At 38.2% G+C, this 7236-nt stretch overlaps 1 protein-coding gene across 9 annotated transcripts in view; it reads left to right on the plus strand.

The window, feature by feature from the left end:
* MAPKAP1 (MAPK associated protein 1) overlaps positions 1-7236 on the plus strand; it is a 185813-nt gene that overhangs the window by 26014 nt on the left and 152563 nt on the right. The gene's annotated exons all lie outside the window — the stretch shown is intronic.

Here is a 7236-nt window from a genome sequence, read left to right on the forward strand (position 1 = left end):
AGCAGAACCGGCCAGGGCAAGTCCGTGATTTTCAACCAGTGTGTTGCAAGAATTTTTGAAACATGTAATACCTGACTACTTAGTCAGGGGCACTGACCTCTTTTCCCTTAGGTTGTCAAAAAGACAACAGCCAACACAACAATAGCCTTCTGGTGTGAAAGCCCTATCTTGAACCATAAATTTATAGGTTATATGATAGAGTTGCATCTTGTTGGTCACATTGCATAATAAGGTTGGTCTGATTGGTTAATTCTTGGTACCAGAAATTCTTGTATACAATTCTTGTATACACCTGATTATTTTTTAAAATGTTTTTATTGATTTCAGAGAAAGGAAGGGAGAGGGAAAGAGAGAGAGAAATATCAACGATGAGAGAGAATCATCAATTGGCTGCCTCCTGCATGCCCCACACTGGGGAACGAGCCCGCAACCTGGGCATGTGCCCTGACCAGATATTGAACTGGGACCTCCTGGTTCATGTGTCTACACGCATGAGCTACACTGGCTGGGCATAGGCACCTGGTTTTTAAAAAGTCACTTTGGAGCAAAAAGCGTAGGCAATCATCATTATTATATCTATTTTTGTAAATCAATCAAAATTATATCTATTTTTTTTGAAAATTGGCAAAAAATATATTTTTGGCGTGCTGCAGAATTTTAGTAATTAATTTATGTATGCCATGAGATGGGGAAGGTTGAAAATCACTGCTCTAAGTAAAAACCTCAATCAAGTGGAATTATTGGTATTATTACGTTATTATTAGATTTGGGGTTTAAAAAATGACTCAGATAATTATAGAATGTCACTCATGTTTTTTGAGAATGTAAAAAGGTTTAAACTGGGTTTAATGTTGTTTCTGTAGTAATATGCTTAGAAGGATTAAAACAAAACCAGTCCTGAGATATGTATCTGTGTTTTGTTTGTTTTCTTTTTTTATCTCCTAAGTGTACTTGAGGGTTTGGGTTAGTTGGGTTGTGATTAATCAAGGTCTAATTGTGTTGGGAAAGCCTTGAAAGTGGTTCTGGGAGGCAGCATTGTCTTGTCTGATGCTGTATTATAACTACAGGAATTATTAAGCTTAGAGCTTCATTTCAGAATTCTAGGCTATTGCTTTGCTTGTCAGTATTTCATTGTAGGGAATCTTTTTTGACACTTGCTGTGCAGGGGACTTTTCTTATCATAATTCACAATTGTAACATTAGTTTATTTTCTTTTTAGCAAAATGGCCACTATTTTAGGTGGAGTATAGTTTCATGTGCACCCCCAACCCCCTGCTCCATTCCCTGCCATTCTGTGTTTCTGTGCTGAGCTGGGCCTCTTTCAGGAGACAGTAGCAGTTGATTTTTATATTTATTGCCATTATGTTTGCTGTCTGGCAGTGGCGTAGGGGTGCTGAGTGATAGCTTGTTGCCTGGAGGGGTTGTGTACAATTTGTCTTATTTCTACACCATTGCAATTAATAAACATACAGCTCTTTGCTTATGTTTGCATTTTTCATATTCAAGTTCTGGTTATGTGCTGCTTCTGTCAGTTGTCATCTTTGAGCAAGATGTTTTCTCTTCAAAACACTTTTACCTGCCCAGCCAGCATGGCGCAGTAGTTGAGTATCGACCTCTGAACCAGGAGGTCACGGTTTGATTCCCAGTCAGGGCACATACCCAGATAGTAGGCTCGATCCCCAGTGTGGAGCATGCAGGAGGCAGCCGATCAATGAATCTCTCTCATCGTTGATATTTCTCTCTCTCTCTCTCCCCCCCTCCCTCTTTGAAATCAATAAAAATATATATTAAAAAACCCAAAAACCCAAAACACTTTTACCTCATACAATGCAGCATGTTTCCATAGGCTAAAGTGAGCATATATGGCCATCAGCGTGTGAGGTTATTGATGTTGGTGGGGAAGGAGAACAAGAACTGGAAACAAAATGCATAGGTAACATAAAGATAATAATATGCTCATAAAAGTACTTTTAGTAAATTAGAGATTGTGTTGACTGATGTAAAGCTTCTCTTTAAGCCTGCCCTACTGCCTTCTCCTATTTCTTCTTGTGGAATGCAACAAAGAGAAGGAAGGGTCCCCCTAGGGGACAAGAATGTCAGCCTCTGGAAAATGGCATGTTGGGCTATAGAGGATTTTTTTTCTTAAATACTAAGTTGATTCATTTAGATATGTGAGAAGTTACCGGGTTAGGTGACATGGTTGGAATTTATTTTCTTCCATTGCCTGAAACCACCTCATTGTTTGAGAATGTAATTGCTGGAATAATTAATATGTGGTAATGCTTTGATGCCAACAGAATAGCACAGATCTTTTAAAATATTATATTCTAGAATTGTCATCATCATCATACTATTCGATTCTTTTATATAAATATTTAGGTTTGAATTTGTCAGAAGGTTGTGATCTCTGCTTGGTATTTATCTAACTTCTGAAGTAACAAGGAGAAATATTTTCAAAACGTAAAGAAGCCATTTCTTCAGTCACAAAGGAATTATTTTTGCTAGATGTGTGTTTACACTTAAGACTCTGGATGCTTTTGTCATATCAAGTCTCTTTGTGATCAAAGAATGTGGGGCAGTCACCATTACACATTGATTAAGAAAGATTTATATAAGTCTATCTTGTGATGAGATGCTATTTTATTATTACCCTACATATTACAATTGCTAAAATATAATTAAACCCTTGTTCTCATCTATTATTTAATATTGATGCATTTGGCAGATATGTAATGAAAGTGGCTAATATTTGAAGGATATTGTACTGTACATATTAAATTAGTCTTTCTTTATCTTTGTGAAATGCATCAATATGATATTCAATGACATCTCAATGATTAATAGAGAATTATACTTGAGTCAAGCCTTTTTGTAACCTAGAAATTAAAATGACTATTCAAATAACACCTCAAAATGATCAAATTAGCATTTTGTGATTGCATAATAATGGGATTGTGGTAGTTACAAGAGCACCATGGCTGCCTCTGGAGTTAAGATCATGTCAACCCCTTGATAATAAAGCCTTTTCTGTGAGAGTCAACTTTAATAATTTCCAGATTGATTCTTCCCATAAATCATTTGATGTTCAGCACTAAATTTTTGTTGCTGTTGTAACTTAAAATTATTTTATTTTTATTCAGCTCATATTTAAGAAGTGAAATGAGTGTCCTTTTAAAATGATTCACCGTCTTGTCATTGAACATCATGCTTTTTACCTCAAATGTAAGGTTTTCCCATGTATTTTTCAAAGGTTTGTTAAAGCCACTAAAATATGTAGGTTTTTTTCCCCTATATTTATTCACAATGCTTTTCTTGGGAATAATGCTTGCCTTATTTACATAATTAACTGAGTTGCTTAGGTCTCTTGGGCAAATGGTACATAATTGGGGAGAGAAGAGGACAGGGAAGAGTTTGGGGTCTAATTAAATATGCTAAAAAACTACTTAATTATGTATTTCCTCAAGAGACTAACTGCTGTGAAATCCTCCTTAAGATTAAGCTAGCTTTTGGTTTGAAAAAAGGATGTTGCTTTTGATATGGCTTTACTATTACGTTGTGGTTAAGCTAGCACATCTAGTTCTGACGGTTTGTGCAAACTGGATTGTTGGTGTTATTGATTCTAAGGGTAAGCATCTCTCAGCTGTTGTGCTCAATTAAAGTGAATACTTTCAAATAGTTTTTGGTTTCTGTAGCTGATTAATTTCATTTTTTAAATTGTGGTTGATTAATTTCTTGAAGGCATACAATTGAGAGGAAAAGGCTGTATTTAGGCATGTACTTTGCTGTAATTTTGGCAATGTTTTTTTATCAGGCTTATTATTATGTTTATATTATTTCTTTGGCAAATTAGTGGTATTACCTTTAGGTTCATAGGTTATAAATAAGTCTATTTACTGATCATTTGAAAAAAGTCCAAGATAGATTGCAGTTGGTTTTAGGGCTTAGTTGGATAAAGCAAAATGAGGTTCAACCATCTGCCCGAATTCTTCAGGTTTGTTGAAAACAGGACCTCTGAATTATTCGTTCATTAACGAAACAGAAACTCTGTTCTAGAGGTTGAGACAGTCAGAAAACTTCTTGTGCCCGTCCTGACTTCACTGTATGTGGGAAATGTTGTTAGATATGACAAGGAGTTGCTTGCTTTAAGGTGCTAAGGGAGTGTCTCTATGGGTAGGCAGTAAACACTCAGCACTGATTTAAGTGCCCCTAACTATGTGAATTTCTGCTGTGTCCCTCCACTTGTTTCAAATGAAGTCATATTTTAAGCATCAAACTCTTTCCTTTCTATGCCTTACCACTTGAGAAGCTTTTGCTAGTTAGTCATCACTGTTTTAGTTAAACTGAGTTTGCAAATATTATCAACTAGAGGCCCAGTGCACGAATTTGTGCACCAATGGGGTCCCTCGGCCTGGCCAGCGCCCTCTCGCAATCTGGGACCCCTTGGGAGATGTCAGATAGCTGGTTTCGGCCTGACCCCCGCAGGCCTGATCCAGACAGGAGGGAGCCCGTTCCTGTGCATTGAACGTCTGTCCCCTGGTGGCCAGTGCACATCATAGCGACCAGTTGACTGGTCGTTCGGTCGCTTAGGCTTTTGTATATATAGATAGATCATCAGAAGTTCAACTGCCCATGTCCTGTCAATACAGTTACTACCAAATAAATAGTACCGATTACCAGTTGTGTCATCTTGGTTCAGTTTTCTTCACCTCTCCAAACTTCAGTCTCTTTACCTATGAAAAATAGAGTTCCTTCCTCACAAGCTGATGAGATCATCAAATTGGATAATCCTACAGGATAAAGCCCCTAGCACATTGAGAAGCAGTATAATTTAATTTATAAGCAGACCTATTTTGTGGTTTGAATCCTGACTCCTCTACTTAGATGTTATCTCAGGCTACTTACTTCACCTCTGGAAGCTCCAGTCTTCATATGTGGAATGAGATGATGACAGTGTATCTTCCTCATGAAGGTTAATTGAGATAAGACCTGTTTAGCAAGACATGTAGCCATAGGAAGCACTCAACAGATATCCCACTTCTGCCTCTTTCTCTGTGAACAGTGGGGCCAGTGATGCTGTCTCTCCTATTAGATTGTTGACATGATGGAGTCAGAGAAAATGAGCTCCTAAAACCAGGAGTTCAGAGTGCATCATGAAACAAGATGTGTAGCAACTGGAGGAAGGTGGTTTATCTGTTGGGAGCCCAGGGAGTCTAGTGGGGTTTGGCCTTTAACTTTAAATGGAAGATAAAGACAAATTATTACTTCCTTTGTGGGTTTTTTGTGTGTTTTTTTCTTTTGGCAATGGCTATGTTTCTAAACATCAAGTAAGAAGGTAGTTCCATATTAGTAATTGCTTGACAGTTTACTAAAATGTTAAGTATCCTTCTTATTTGACTTAGTTAAATTCTACTCTACATGTAGGGAGAATGTTTGCCTTGGCAAGTGCTTAAAAAAGGCAGAACCACTTCTGGTTCCTATAGACAGCTCTGACATGGATGATGTTAACTTGTTAGAAAGTAACCATTTCTCTGTTAGAAACTGTTTTAACCGGTAAGCTGCAGAGAGCATGGGGGAAGGGATAATTCATGAGTGCTAATTGCTTGGCTGTTAATTTTCATAAGTGTTGATAGAAGCAGTTCCTTAAATTAAACTTTGTTTAAAATGTATCAGGGGAAATATTCCACAATGTCGAGCCTGAAGTGAAAATTAATATGAATGCTGTGGCAATTAACACATACTGGTTAATAGCTTTTAGCAGCATTTTGGGATGATAGTCCTTAAATACATTTTTGCATGCTGCTCTTGTTTCAGCATTGTTCCAGTCTATGTCTGGATAATTATGAACAAATGTTTTCTACAATTATTGGCATTAAGTAGTTCTCTTCAAAGAAAGTCACTTAAAACGTTGCAGAAAAACATGAAGCCACTGAGAAATATTGCAAACACAGAAAAGGTCAGCAAATTGAAATCGTGTTAAAAAAAAAAATGCCTTTTGAGGAAAAATCTGAATTTGGAATACAGTGGGGCCTTGACTTACGAGTTTAATTCGTTCCGTGACGGAGCTCATAACTCAAATTACTCGTATGTCAAATCAAAAAGTGAACGAGGAGACACACGATGCTGGGCTGATGTTGTGGCGTTCACTGTGACGTTCGCTGCACCAACTAGCGGTGGGGTATCTGAAGCTGGCTCGTAACCTGAATTTTAGCTCGCAACTCAAAGCAAAAAATGGGCCGAGAGACAGCTCGTATCTCGAAAAACTCATTAGTTGGGACATTCGTAAGCCAAGGCCCCACTGTATTTGCTATTATCATGGGAATGGGACCTGGACTTTTAGTGCTAGTTATGTTTCTAGACTGCAGCTTCTGCTTACTGCTGCCTGAGAGGAGGTGTGGCTTTGAGCCTAAGGGCTTTCTGGACTTAGAGCTTTCTTCTTTCCTCTGCACCCTACAAGTTGGCCAGTGCCCACCCTCCCCAAGTGGCTGAGAAGTTGGCTGCATAATAATCTCATTCCCCCACCCCCTTCCTTTTCATAAGAGTGCTCCTTGGTGCCCATTAAGAGACAAATCGTGTGTGTGTGTGTGTGTGTGTGTGTGTGTGTGTGTGTAAAAGAGAGAAAGAGAGAGAGAGAGAGAGAGAGAATATGAATAGATATCAGAACCCAGAGCCCTTTGGTGCACTGGGTAACATTCAACCAATTGAGCCACTCCAGCCTGGCAAGAGAGTAATTTTAAATGAGGCAGATGTCAGATGTCATTTACGAAAATATATTGATTGTAATTCTTGGATTTTAGAGGACCAAGAGGTAAAACATGGGCATATTTTTCTTACAACGAGATTACTTTGTAGTACTACCCTCTTCCTAGCTAATTAATTACCTGATTAGTGTTTAAATCTGGTTGAAATGAATTTAAAGCACAGGTACTAGGGAAAACCTAGGACACAATCCTTATAGGTGTGGTGGGGACTGGAGATGGTGGGATTGTGCTGGGGGAGTGGGGGTGCTATACCCATAGAATATATTATATGTACCACAAGTGATTTTTTTTCTTTCCACTGATCTTCATGGTGTATAGAGTAGATTCATTGGTCTGTCCATCCACCCACCCATCCACTTATCCATCCATCCACCCATCCAACAAATTATTTACTAAGCTCCCACAGTGTACCGGTTCATTTCAAATGTTTATTACTTACTGGCTCTATACTAGGCATTAATAAATAAGACAGGACTAA

Source organism: Myotis yumanensis, unplaced genomic scaffold (genome assembly GCF_028538775.1).
Source record: "Myotis yumanensis isolate MYYU_CA2020_CCGP unplaced genomic scaffold, mMyoYum1.0.hap1 SCAF_12, whole genome shotgun sequence".
NCBI lineage: Eukaryota > Metazoa > Chordata > Mammalia > Chiroptera > Vespertilionidae > Myotis > Myotis yumanensis.